The sequence below is a fragment of the Adiantum capillus-veneris genome, chromosome 23, assembly GCF_014529385.1.
Source record: "Adiantum capillus-veneris isolate H3 chromosome 23, ASM1452938v2, whole genome shotgun sequence".
In the NCBI taxonomy this organism is placed as follows: domain Eukaryota; kingdom Viridiplantae; phylum Streptophyta; class Polypodiopsida; order Polypodiales; family Pteridaceae; genus Adiantum; species Adiantum capillus-veneris.
The window spans coordinates 128,255,129-128,267,893 of record NC_140953.1 but is presented as its reverse complement, the minus strand read 5'-3'; the positions used below and the strand labels follow the sequence as shown (position 1 = coordinate 128,267,893).

The window sequence follows — 12,765 nt, the reverse complement described above, 5'->3', positions numbered from 1 at the left end:
GAAGAGAGAGATACCGCGTCAGTTATCCAAGCAAAGAAAAAGAAGACACGAAGGAAGAAGTCACAGAATACGGAAAATTCAAAGCCAAGTTCCAAAACAAACATAGGAACAGGAGATGACCCCGTGTATATGAATGACCTCGAGGATGATTCAGATTCAATCGAGACAATGGAGACTAGAACCAATACCACAAAGGGAAAGACCGACAAAGAAAACCGTAACATGGAACCAAATGAAAACCGAATAAGAGAATACCATAAAGAGCCTCTGAAAACACCACAAGTGTTTCCAAATCCAATCCAAGACCCCCAAGATAAACCACAGGGGCAAAAAGGGAAGAATCGTAAAAAGAAGATTGGGACGTACCCAAACCCAGTAGACGAGATTGAGCAGGTGAAACATCTAAGAGGTTTAGTGGAGGAGACTCAAAGGAAACTAGAACCAGAACCCATGCATGTGAAAATTCATGACACAGTGTTTCCCACGCAAGTTCATCCACCCCACATGAACCATAGACCGTTAGCCATATCTAGTATCATCCAAGAAGGGAGTGAGGACGGGACATCAGAAAGTGAGCATACACCTTTCTTGTTGGAAAGGATGTTTAACGAAGGAATACCTGATCCCATTGAGGAATATGAGATTCCATCCTCACCAGTTCCTAGTCAAGGACCTACACCCTGCAAAATGCCAATGAATGTTGCCAAACTAGTGGACTTCATGTCTTCTGAGGTCCGAACCACGATCATAGCAAAGCTGTATGGAGATCCTGAGTTATTCCTTGCACTTCGAGCATTCCTTAACGGAGAGCTACGAACGGGATTACCGCAGTTTGCGCAACCAAATAGGCCTGACTCGATTATGATTGATGAGGAAAATCATGTGCAATCACTTGACTTAGATGGACACGACTCTGTGATCGAGGTACCCATTAACGAATTAGGACAGTATTTTGAAGGCGACGAGTCTAATGCGACCCTACCCATCACTACCAAGGGATTAACTATAAAGGGAATTCTTGATGGTGGTGCGGGAGTTAGCATCGTTACAAAAGATTGTTGGGAATCCATGGGAAAACCCCGCCTCAGTGTTACTAACATTGTGGTAAAGATGGCAAATGGTACCATAGCCAAACCTATGGGGATGCTCAAGGATCTTAAGATCAAAGTTCTAGGACACAAGGTACGACATACGTTCATTGTAATGGATTTCTCTAAACACCTTATGTCATATGAAATGATTTTAGGATGACCATTCATGAGGGAAGTACAAATGGTTCATGATTGGTCAAAAAATCATGTCTATTTGCAATTCCAAGACTCTGTCCTTAGAGTGGATTTGGTGACTGGTAAGGTACACCCCTTAGGAAGTAAAACCATTATTGATCATCGCTCTGACACCACAGTTCACTCGGCCCCACTACAATATTGTTACACTTGTGAGAAGGATACAGACATTGGCCAAGATTCTCCTTATATGGATATCCTACCTAGGATGACTGAGTCGGACAATGTGGATTGGGTCCACCTAGCAGCAACCATAGACACTTGGGGAAATAGGGGGACGACCTGGGTAACACCTGAGGGGGATGAAATTCCTGTACCCTTAAATATGCTACAAGCAATGCATATCGCTTCCGACAAGACTCATCCTAATGTAACGAAGAAAACATACAAGTGGGTCCCTAAAGCTTCTTTAGTGACCATAGCTAGTGCTAAAAAACAGAAGCTTTGTAAGAAACGTACCACTCGCTCCAAGAAAAGTAAGAAAATGTTGCGATCGATCCCTAAACGACTATTGGAAGCCCAAGGCTACTATCAAGGAAATGATCAAATCTGGGTGCCAAAATGTAGATTGTGCTCTTACCTATCACCTGACCCAAGTGAGCCCCATCCCGTAGCTCCAAAACGAATCAATGATCGTGGAAAGAAAAAAATCACAGAATGCTACACACCCGCTCCCGAGCTAGTTTGGGTGCCAAAGAAAGAACGATTTGTTCCACCTAGCTCAGGAAGGGGGGAGTCCCATGAAGCTTCTAGCTCCTCATGTAATACATCCATAGAGGTAAAAGCTTCTACACAGCCTCCATCTATGGTAGTGGACCTCCATGAAGCTACAAAAGAATCCACACCTCCCAGTGTTCAAGAATCACCTGATGAACCACTTCAAGTTCGATCTTGGGAGAGTACCTTACCACCGTTGCAACTTGACGAGGCACCTAGGGTAATAGAAAACTACTGGCAAAAATCCTCACCTATTACCAACTGGAACAATTGGTTTCAAAGGGTGACAAGCTCATTTCAAACGATATGATCTACCCAAGGAAGGGGGGAGTGTTTGTGGACAGTCATCATTCATTTGTTCCCCTCTCAACCTTTCTCCCTGACCTCTTAATCTCCGATCTTAGGGAATGTACATATAAAGCTTTATACTCACAAAAAAACAAAAAATAAAGAGCAAGAGCAATTAGCAAACGAGTATGCACAATAAAAGTCAAAACATTGACTCAGACCTACACATTTACATCCGGTACACTGAAACAGAAACCTATGTCATGAAACACCTTTGATCCTCATCACTTGAGTGATGGAGGGTAGGTAAGATTAGTACGATAGGAGTGTTTCTGTTTTAGAGTTGAGAGATTAGCGAAGTTCTCTTTTTCCACTAATGTGCCTCCTGGAGGTATTCCTTTTGTTTCCTAGTGTGTACAGGAGCGTGTTGCTATTGATAGGATTTGGACCTTCATGGAACCTTTCTCTCGTTCACACTTCAAATCAAGCGCGACCATCGACACAAACAGGTGTTTCTTGTCCATTAGCATTGCCCTTATCTTTTTGCATCCATGTTTGTCTGCTTTGATTGTGATTGGTAGCATAATATTCAGCGCATTGGCTTAGTATCAAACATTTAATTCAATGTAATGTTTTGTCATAATCACTTGTCTAGGTTTAAAAATCAAGCAGTCCGACTAAGCTAGTTTGACCAAGTTAGGTGTTAGAGATCTTCTCTTAATACCATGGGGAATGCCTTCCTAATAAGCAATGGTTACTTAGGTTCTTAATCCGATTTAGGCAGCATTGTATGAAATGTACTAGGGCTTTCTAGTGGGCTTAACCCTATTGACCTTTAGCTTAAGTATTATAAAGGGAGTTTACTAATGTGATGAGCCTGGGGAGGGTAACAGTGTTATATGACCCCCCAAAGTTACAAAATTAAAATGCTGAAAATGAACAAACAAAAAATCAAAGTGCCACACTGTAAAATCTTAAGCTGGAAGAGAAATCCCTGCTTAAATTGGTACTTCACTCACATGTATCGCCTATGGTACTAGAGCCCTAGAGGTTCCCAATGTGGGCGCTTTTCCTTGAAAAGCAAAAAACCCAAGGCATACAAAATAAGCACACACATCATAATTGAATCAATGTGAAAAGACTTTGGGGGGTCAAAGAAAAAGTAATCAGTCAGGCGATGATTTCATGAGAAATTCCTTTTATGGTAGCTTAACTACAAGGTTTTCTAGATATAGCCTCTAGTCAGCCCTCGAACATGAATACTTGGCTCTCGCGATTAAACAACTTAATTGACCACAGATAATTAAGAAGCTTACCCATGGTATTAATATTCGATCTCTAGTGTCTTTCGACCGTCAAATTAGCGACCCCAGACTTGTTTAACTTTTTACCTTTACATTTGTTTATGCATTTGATTACATTGCAATTTAATGTTCATTGCTACCAAATGTTTGAAATTCTTTTACCAATCAATTTGTCTACCTAAAACTGCATATGCTTTTTAAGAGAATGCAATGACTGTGGCAATGTTGTTTGATTTTGCAGTGACTGAAGAAGGCTAAGGACATTCATCTCAAATGCTGTTCCACCTCGACGAACCAACTTCAACTCAATAGCTTCCGAGGACGGAATCTACATCAGGAAGGGGGGCATGTTAACCCTCACGGCACACGGACACCCTATGATCTATAAACGTTGTATTATTTAGAGTCAGGTACCGGGCTTGCCGGACCAATAGGAAAAGGGTAAGAGTGATCGCCGATGAGAGGCGCACTCTAACTGGGACATTCAAGGGATTAGTTGGCTAAGCATGGGCGCCCAAGTGTGAATGGGGTGAGCTCATATAAAAGCCAACTAAACCTAATTTTTACTCATTCTCTCATTTGTGCAATAGAAGAGTGCTCTTGCTCCATCTCCATCTTCTTCTTCTTCACCTCCTTGTGTGTGTGTGAGGGAGAGAGAGAGGGAGAGTGTGTGTGCGATCGAGCATTACGAAGGCACGACGGCGGCGAAGCGGTTGAGCGCGGCACGACTGCAGCTTATTCTTCATCGCGGCGAGGAATCCACCATGAAGGCGAGCGTAGAGCTGTGAGTGACACACCCTTTGCTCTCTTGAGCTTGCTAGTTTAGGCTTGTTGTGTGCTTGGAGCCGTTTGTGGCTCGCACACGGTGTATTGGCAAGTCCCTTGCTTCGACAGTGCGGCAAGGAGCGCACACCTCTTCATATCACAAATCTTCAAGTACCATGGCTTGCCGATGTCCATAGTGTCAGATAGAGATCCTAGAACGACCAGTAATTTTTGGGGTCTCTTTGAGAATTTAGGCACAATGCTAAACTTCTCTTCGGCCTATCACTCGCAATGGATGGCCAAAGTGAAATAGCTAACCTAACAATTCTTGATCTACTAAAATTTTACATATCAAAGGTCCCAATGGGAGAAGTACTTACCAATTGGTGGAGTATGCCTACAATATATAATACTGTACATACCTCCATGGGAAGAGCACCGTTTGAGGTAATCGAGGGAAGATAAAAAAGTCCCGTGCTACTTAAGGTACACGGGAAGATCTTCGCTCTGCAGATGAGTATAGTTGAGACTTATAAGAATCTTTCCAAAAGATTTAGGATGCCATCTCTATCTCACAACAAAGGCAAAAGGCTGCTGCTACTGATAAGCACAAAAGAGCCCAAGCATTTAAAGAAAATGATTGGGTCTTGCTTAAACTTTCCAAGCCTCGATTAAGGCACACGACGGGCAAGAATCCTACGAGACACCAAAAGTACTATGCTAAGTTAGCAAAAAGGTACTATGGTCCCTTCTAGATTCTTAGACCGATTAATGAGATGGCCTCTCAACTCAAGTTGCCCATTCATTTGCTCACACAGAATGCTTTTCATGTGAGCCTACTACAACCTCACAAAGGAGAGCCACCTCAAGAACCAACTATTGAAGACCCACCTGAGATCGAGGACCAAGAAAAGGTGCTGCAGTCCGAGTCCATTCTCTGACATGAAGACATGGTATTGAGAGGCGGTAAGATTATTTGACGGTATCTTATTAAGTTTAAGAACTATCCTTTTGAAGATGCTAGATGGATGCAAGGCATATAATTAAAGGATAACCTAAACCTTGTCAATGCTTACAATGCTTCCCTAGAGTAAGAAAATGTACAAATTTTTATAATGAATGAAGTTTTTTTTCTTTAAGACTCTCTTTTTCTTTATTGTGCACAAATGTTAAGTAGTATGCATGCTTAGAATCAAGTTTGCGGAGACAACGTCTTCCAAACACCAATTAGAGCTTGTCACTCTACTATGGAAGATCGATAGGACAAATGCACAGACATGCTTGCAGAAGCTTAGGATCTCTAGCACCAAATGGATTAGTCATCCATTCTGGAACGATGTCGTAGGGTAAGCCTTAGGGATCCTCTACCTGCTATAAAAAAGACTAATGAATAGGCTTTATCTTCTCTACCCCATAGTCGAGGACGACTACGATTTCAAGAGAGATGTAATGTCATAATAACTAATATCTAATTCTCTTAAATGATTTTCTCATGTTAAACTGATCATTTAATATGGGGAAGTACCAAGGCAGAAAAATATAGAATATTGGTTAAGCTTGTAGACCGACCACAGTAGGGATGCAAAGGAGGGAAAATAGGGATCCAAAGGGAGGGCCATCTGCAAAAGAGCAATGTGCATCAATGGGCTTCAAAGCCCCTAAGGTTCAGCCCATTAAGACTTCCAAAATGCTACGGTTCCAAAATTCAATAAAAAGTCGAATGGTCAAACCTTAGGGAAATTGGATGCCTTTGGAAAATCTAAAAGTCTTTGCAAATCCCTAGATGGGAGGGGGCGAGCCCTTTTAGTAGGGGATGATTGAGAAACACACACACACACACACACACACAGATACACTCTCAGGCTCCTTTTACACAAAGAAAATAGGGGACACATGTCAGCTCCCTGGCCCAGTTGCCCCCAAGGTGCATTCAAATCCTATTGGATGGCCATAAAGGTGGACCAATGAGAATTAGGCTAGATTAAAATTAGTTTATTTCATATTTAAAACACTTGATAAAAGAACCAATAGGAATTAAGCTCTCTAGAAGACTATTGGACAGTCTCCCAAGGGGTCCAATGAGCATTCAACAGCCCAATGGCTTGCCTGATTCCTATTGGCCTGAAGACAAAGGGGTTCAATGAGAGTTTAATTGCATTAATTAAATACCTAAATCTCTCACAAAAGGGTAAAGGGGGACACATGTCAAAAGGCTATCACTTATGCTTCTCAATTATCATTGGCTAAGCTTTGCAGGGTCCAAGGTGTCAGCATGAGTAAAATGCAAGAGGGGTCGACCAAGAGAGAGAGGGGGGGATGATTTTGGCAAGGCATTATCACACACACACTCACACAATCTCATGTGTGAAGCAAAGAAGACTCTCTCTCCTTCTCAAGCTTTAATGAAAAGCTCATCATCTACTCCAAGCTTGTGAGAAGGGAGGCCTACACCAACAAATCTTGGTTTTGTTATGCAAATCCAACCAAGAGCCAAGCTCCAATGCATGCTCATCTCCTCTACCATGATAATTACTAAGCTATGATAAGCTATTATGAGTGATTATCTGAGGAGATATTCTTCTTTCTCGTAAGAATACTCCTTATTCCTCTCAATCTACTCTCACACCCCGCTAGCTCTCACAATCTTCAAAGGTGTGTGAGGTCTTGGGTCTGACCGTGAGGGAATTGATGTTGTGTTTTATAAGTGTGTGCATGGTGCTTGAAGCTTCCATCTTCATTGCACTAGCAAGTTATTGAAGGAACACAAAGTATTGTATTGTAAAATGTCTCCCTTGATGGGGGAAACCTATAATACAAAGCCTTTTGGAGGGGGGACCGCTCTACGTAAATCGGATCCTCAATTGTTGTCAATAGTTTAATTTCTCTCTCTTTTGAAGTATTGTTCATGAATATCTAACTAGGTTTCGTTGCATCGTGTGCATGGCCTTTTCTTTGCCTTGCAAAAGAGGACAATCTTTTTTGTTATGCTGGTCCGAAAGACATCTGAAACACAAATTGTGTTTCTTTGCATGCTCAAAATCGCCAGTGCTGAGAGATCCACGTGGAGTGTTTTGTGATTGCTTAGGCTTCTTAGCCTCTTGTGGGCGCGAAGAGATAGATTGTCTCTTGTTCCTCTTGGAATGTGTGGGAGATCTACCTCGCCGAATTGCTCTTAGCAAAAGTATTCTCAGAGTAGGGAACATTGCTCTTAGCAAAAGTATTCTTAGAGTAGGAAACATTTCCCTTCCTCTCTTGGTCATCATCATAGCTTTGGGCATGACCGATGGCTTCTTCCAGAGTTTTTGGATGTTGGGTCTTGACATGAAGACGATAGTCTTTGTCAAGACCCCTATTGAAACTCCATATCTTTTGGAATTCATCTAGACCTTCTAGTTTTGATATGATTTCCCGATACTTAGAAAGATACTGAGTGAGAGAGAAGCTAGACATGCGGCATGCTTCCCATGCTAACCAATTCTTATCTTCTTCATTGGAGTCCAAAAACTTTTTGGAGAAAGAAGCTTGAAACGCAACCCAAGACTGAGGACGAGCATCTATTGGAAATATCATCCACCAGGCATTTTCTTTTAGAGATAGACTTGTTTCGGCAGCTGTCTTAATATTTGGGATGTGTCTCAGCCTATGAATATCATTCCATTTATGTAAGAGCGTATTAATCGCATCCTTGTTGTGATCACACTCTTCATCGTGAAACTCATGAATGGTGATATTCTTAAGTAATGCATTGCAACCTTTTGCATCTTATGAAGCACTTGTCTCATGGACTCCTTGAGTCGTGCGAGCTTGGGTTCCTTGAACCATGCTAGCTGGGGCTCCTTGAGCAGTATGTTAATTCATAAATTTCACAAGTAGCTCAGTAAGGTTTGTAACATTTGTATTTACTACAGAGAGGTTGCATTCAAGTACGCTTTGGCTATTTTTCAAAGTCTTGAAAGCAGCCATATCTACAAGGCCATGATCTCCTAGATCATCATCTCCATGCATATTGATGTTGGCAGCACCCGTGGTGGTAGGCTTTTGATGTGTGTGCTCAAAATCAAAAGCGTGTGTAGATGGGATATGCTCGCCGTCCATGGTAACAACACGCTAATATAGAGAGAGAAAAATTGTCAACTTGTACCTTGTAAAGCTTGACATCGTTATGTTTTTTCATGCTCGACGACTTTACGTTGCACGCAATCCTCGCCTCGCAAAAATTGTAACTCTTCACATCTTGTTCTTTTCTGTGATTCTTAAAAAAAACTTGTCATTTTTGTGAAGGATATTGTTCACTTGTGAAGCTTCTTCCTTGAAGGAAAATGAATCTTGCCTTTCTCCAATGAGTGAAAAGGAAAGGTGAAACTACTTCCTTGAAGTTTATAGCCTTACTTTCCTTCTAGCTTTCTTTGTCAACTCAAGTGTGCTATCTTTCCTTCTTGTATATAACAAGGCTCAATAGCTTAGATGGTAGAGTGTTGACGTATCCCCATGGGGTGGGTTCAACCCCCTTGCAAGGGTTTAGAGGGCATTCTTAGGCCGAGAGTAATACCGTGTGCTATTCTCCATCCAACCATGCTATCTTATAGCCTCCCCCTAGCATACACACTGTCTGCTCGTGCTGGTGGCCTTGCCCATATGACCCATGTCCCTACACACACTCTCTCTCTCCCCCCTTCTCTCTCTCTCTCTCTCTCTCTCTCTCTCTCTCTCTCTCTCTATATATATATATATATATAGAGAGAGAGAGAGAGAGAGAGAGAGAGAGAGAGAGAGAGAGAAGGGGGGAGAGAGAGAGTGTGTAGGGACATGGGTCCTATCCCTCTTTTCTCTCTATCTCTATGGCCATTCTCTCTCTCTGTCTCTCTCTATGTCTCTTTGTTCCCTTTATCTCCCTATATACATCTCTCCCCCTTCTCTCTCTCTCTCTCTCTCTCTCTCTCTCTCTCTCTCTCTCTCTCTCTCTCCCCCCCCCCCCCCCCCGTCAAGATGCCCACGACTAAGGAGAGGAGCTTCACAGCCTTGATGGAGTCTGCAGTAGAGGATTTAAGCCATACTATCTCAACATCCATAGTACAAATCATGATAGATTCATGACCCATTATATCACCCTCTTGTACTGGGCACCCATTGTATCAATAATCACGCAAAGCCCGCACAATTCCTGCTAACTAGTAGCACTCCTAATTCATTTGAGCATCTCTTTGTTTTAAGCCTAGACATGGTATTAAATCACCAGAGTTTGTGACGGTTTGGTCTCATAAGTCATTTTAACCTCTTGACTATGTAAATATATCATTTCTTTTTTTTCTCTTCCTCTCCCCCTTCTCTCTCTCTCTCTCTCTCTCTCTCTCTCTCTCTTCCTCTTCCTCTCTCCCCGTTTATCTCTCTCTTCTTTAAAAAAAAGGAAGCAGCATTTGGAAAGTTGAAGCAGTATTGTGTAACCATTTCATATATTCTTGAATCTCGATGCTGCTTCACCGTCAAGTACTTGAAGACGAGTCTTACCATGCACCGAGAGAGTTTTTCCGAGCAAAGACAAACCCAAGCAAGTGTTTGTACGCAATAAGTAAATTTTATCATCAACAAAATATTTGTTGTTTGTTATATATTGATGCACTACAACAAAAATAGTTTTTAATGGATAGACTACCTCCTAAATTCCAAAAGATCAAAGTTTACTTTTAAAAAAAGTAACATAATATTTGAAAATATTATCTTCTGGCTCAATCTCTATTTATTTAACTATAATCGCCTCTGCTTCTACTCTTCTTTGGCTTGGATTTTTCTCGCTTGGGCTTCATATGTTTGAGCAAATTTTTTTGTAAAGAATACGTATTGGGATTGGCTAGGGTTGAGCGATCGAAGCTGGCACTTGCACGTACAATACCTCATACTATAGAAACAAAGTTGCACGATACAACCGAGCATTGGACGGCCTGTACCGAAAAGCACTTGGATGGACGAGAAGAGAAAGGTAGAGGTGATAGAAAGGAAACTTTACAGAGCTTGCCGACGAGCGAGAAAAGTGATGACGAGTGAGATGGCTGCAACAACACACACACAGAAACCCTCACTCTCCTCTCTCTCTCTCTCTCTCTCTCTCTTTTAAAAAGAGAAGGAAGCGTCGATGCAAATTTGCTAAAAAAGTAGTACATGAGCGACCTAGCATGATGGAGAGAGAGAGAGAGAGAGAGAGAGAGAGAGAGAGAGAGAGAGAGAGAGAGAGAGAGAGAGAGAGAGAGAGAGAGAGAGAGAGAGAGAGAGAGAGAGAGAGAGAGAGAGAGAGAGAGATGGCTTGTGGCAAGCGCATGGTCGCAGTGTTTCTGGTGATAATGGTGGCGATGGTCGGACTGAGTGGTGTCGCAGCATAGCCGCCTCCTTCGGCACTACATTTCATGTCCCTACTGAATCTGGTGCTGGCCTGCTAGGCTCTGACTCTCTATGTGTGAAGCTTACCTTGCCCAAACTATGGCTCACCACCTGCCCTGGCCTCAACATCAACATCGCCCGCATCATCTTCAGCAACAACAGAAGCTGCATCTGATCACCATCGCCTGCATCGACCTGCCTCATCATGCACTTCTCTTCATTTATGGTCATTTGTAGTTAGATTCCTGCATGTTGAAATCAACTTCTTGTTCTCTATGATACTAACTGCTTTCCCACACAGATGTTCTCTCTCTCTCTCTCTCTCTCTCTCTCTCTCTCTCTCTCTCTCTCTCTCTCTCTCTGTGTGAGTAAAAAGTAGGTCTGAAGACTCTTGCTCACCATAACAACACAATATAAAACTTAGATACACCTCTTCAAAATTACTCATTTGAGATATCAAAAGCACAACCTTAATCCTAATAACAAGCTTGGATACACTCATATTAAAATGTCCCAAAAGTAAAAGAAATCGTAGCATTCAAAATTAGCTTGAGCTCAAAAATTTCACATGAGCATAAGCCAAGCCTGATTCAAAAGACACTTTGTGTCAAGAGACCCTAGTACTATACCTCAAAAGGGAACATCAATCTGCAAAAGAGAAGCCTGCTCAAAAAAGAAACTCAAGCCACAACTCCCTTTAGAGCTCCTGCTTTTTTCTTGGCTTCTTCAACAATAGACAGCTTAATACCCTTGCCTCTTGGTAGTGTCAACCAAGGCTTTATTCCTTTACCAATAGTAAACACATTCCCAAGCTGGGTGGCAAACTCTTGATCGGCAGTATCTTGTACGTGCAAAATTTCAAAACTTCCCTTATGCTTTTCACGGTGCTTGATAATCCCAATCCTGCCTCTGCTGCGACCACAGTAACCATAACAATGTTGCCAATGTCAAAATTAATGAACTCTACAACCTTTCCAGTCTCAATTTCAATTTTAATGGTGTCATTGGCCTTGATAAGGGGATCTAGATAGCCAATGGTGCACCTATCAAATGTAGTGATGTAGGGAATCCCCTTCTCACCGAAGCAAGCAGCTCAGACCTTGCATAGCTTGTACTTAGACTCTTGAAGACTGATGGAGTGCAAAGTGAATCTTCCCTTGCTATCCTAAAGCAACCGGAAGTTCCCTCCGGTTTTTTCAATGGACATAACATCCATAAACCCAGCACGATAATACTCGTCCGTCCTTACTTTCCCATCCATAGAGATGAGTCTCTGCATCACAATGGCAACCACTTCACGATAGGTCAAGGCATACTTAAACCAATTCCTCAACAAGACAACCATCGCTAGACATTCCCTGGTCTTATGTGCTTGCTGCATGGGACGTTGTGAGCCGAAACTTGCTAGCATGGCTCAGAGGTGATGCTCAACAGAGAGGTGATATATCCATAGCTCAGCTATAGTTGGCATCATGTCCAAGAGGTAGAGTTGGCCAAGGAGTGCATGCAGCAGCACTAATGTGCTTGGACAATGAGAAGCAATGGAAAAGACTGAGAGTCAACCACTGTAGGAATATCCGGTTGATTCGACTCCCTCTCTCAGGTGAATACTATCAAGATGCGCCTGAGTGATATAAATTGAAGCTCCACTTGCGGGGATGCACCCCTAATGGGGTTTTCAAGCTGATACTAGAAGGGGGCAAGGATCATGAGGGACTCGGGAGAATGGCAAGGCTGGTGCCTTCCCAAGGTTCTGAAGAAAGAAGACCAGGATTAGGTTGGAAGGACGATTGTCCGAAAGGCAAGGCTGGCAAGGACGGTTGTCCGCCTCCGAAAGGACATAGCAAACAGGAAGAGCTCTATGAAGTCGTCTAGAGGAGCAGAGTAGCGCGTTCGCAAGGTGTTTCAAAAGCTGAGAGAAAAGGCTGTTGCTAACTCTCTCTCTCTCTCTCTCTCTCTCTCTCTCTCTCTCTCTCTCTCTCTCTCTCTCTCCATCTAGGCGCTGATGGCTAGAGAGAGGCAAAGAAGCCTGAGGG

General features: G+C 42.5%; 1 pseudogene; it reads right to left on the bottom strand.

Annotated features, from left to right (window-relative positions):
• Nucleotides 1-11,409: 11,409 nt before the first annotated feature.
• LOC147428523 (small ribosomal subunit protein eS4 pseudogene) lies at nucleotides 11,410-12,059 on the bottom strand (annotated as a pseudogene).
• Nucleotides 12,060-12,765: the final 706 nt, after the last annotated feature.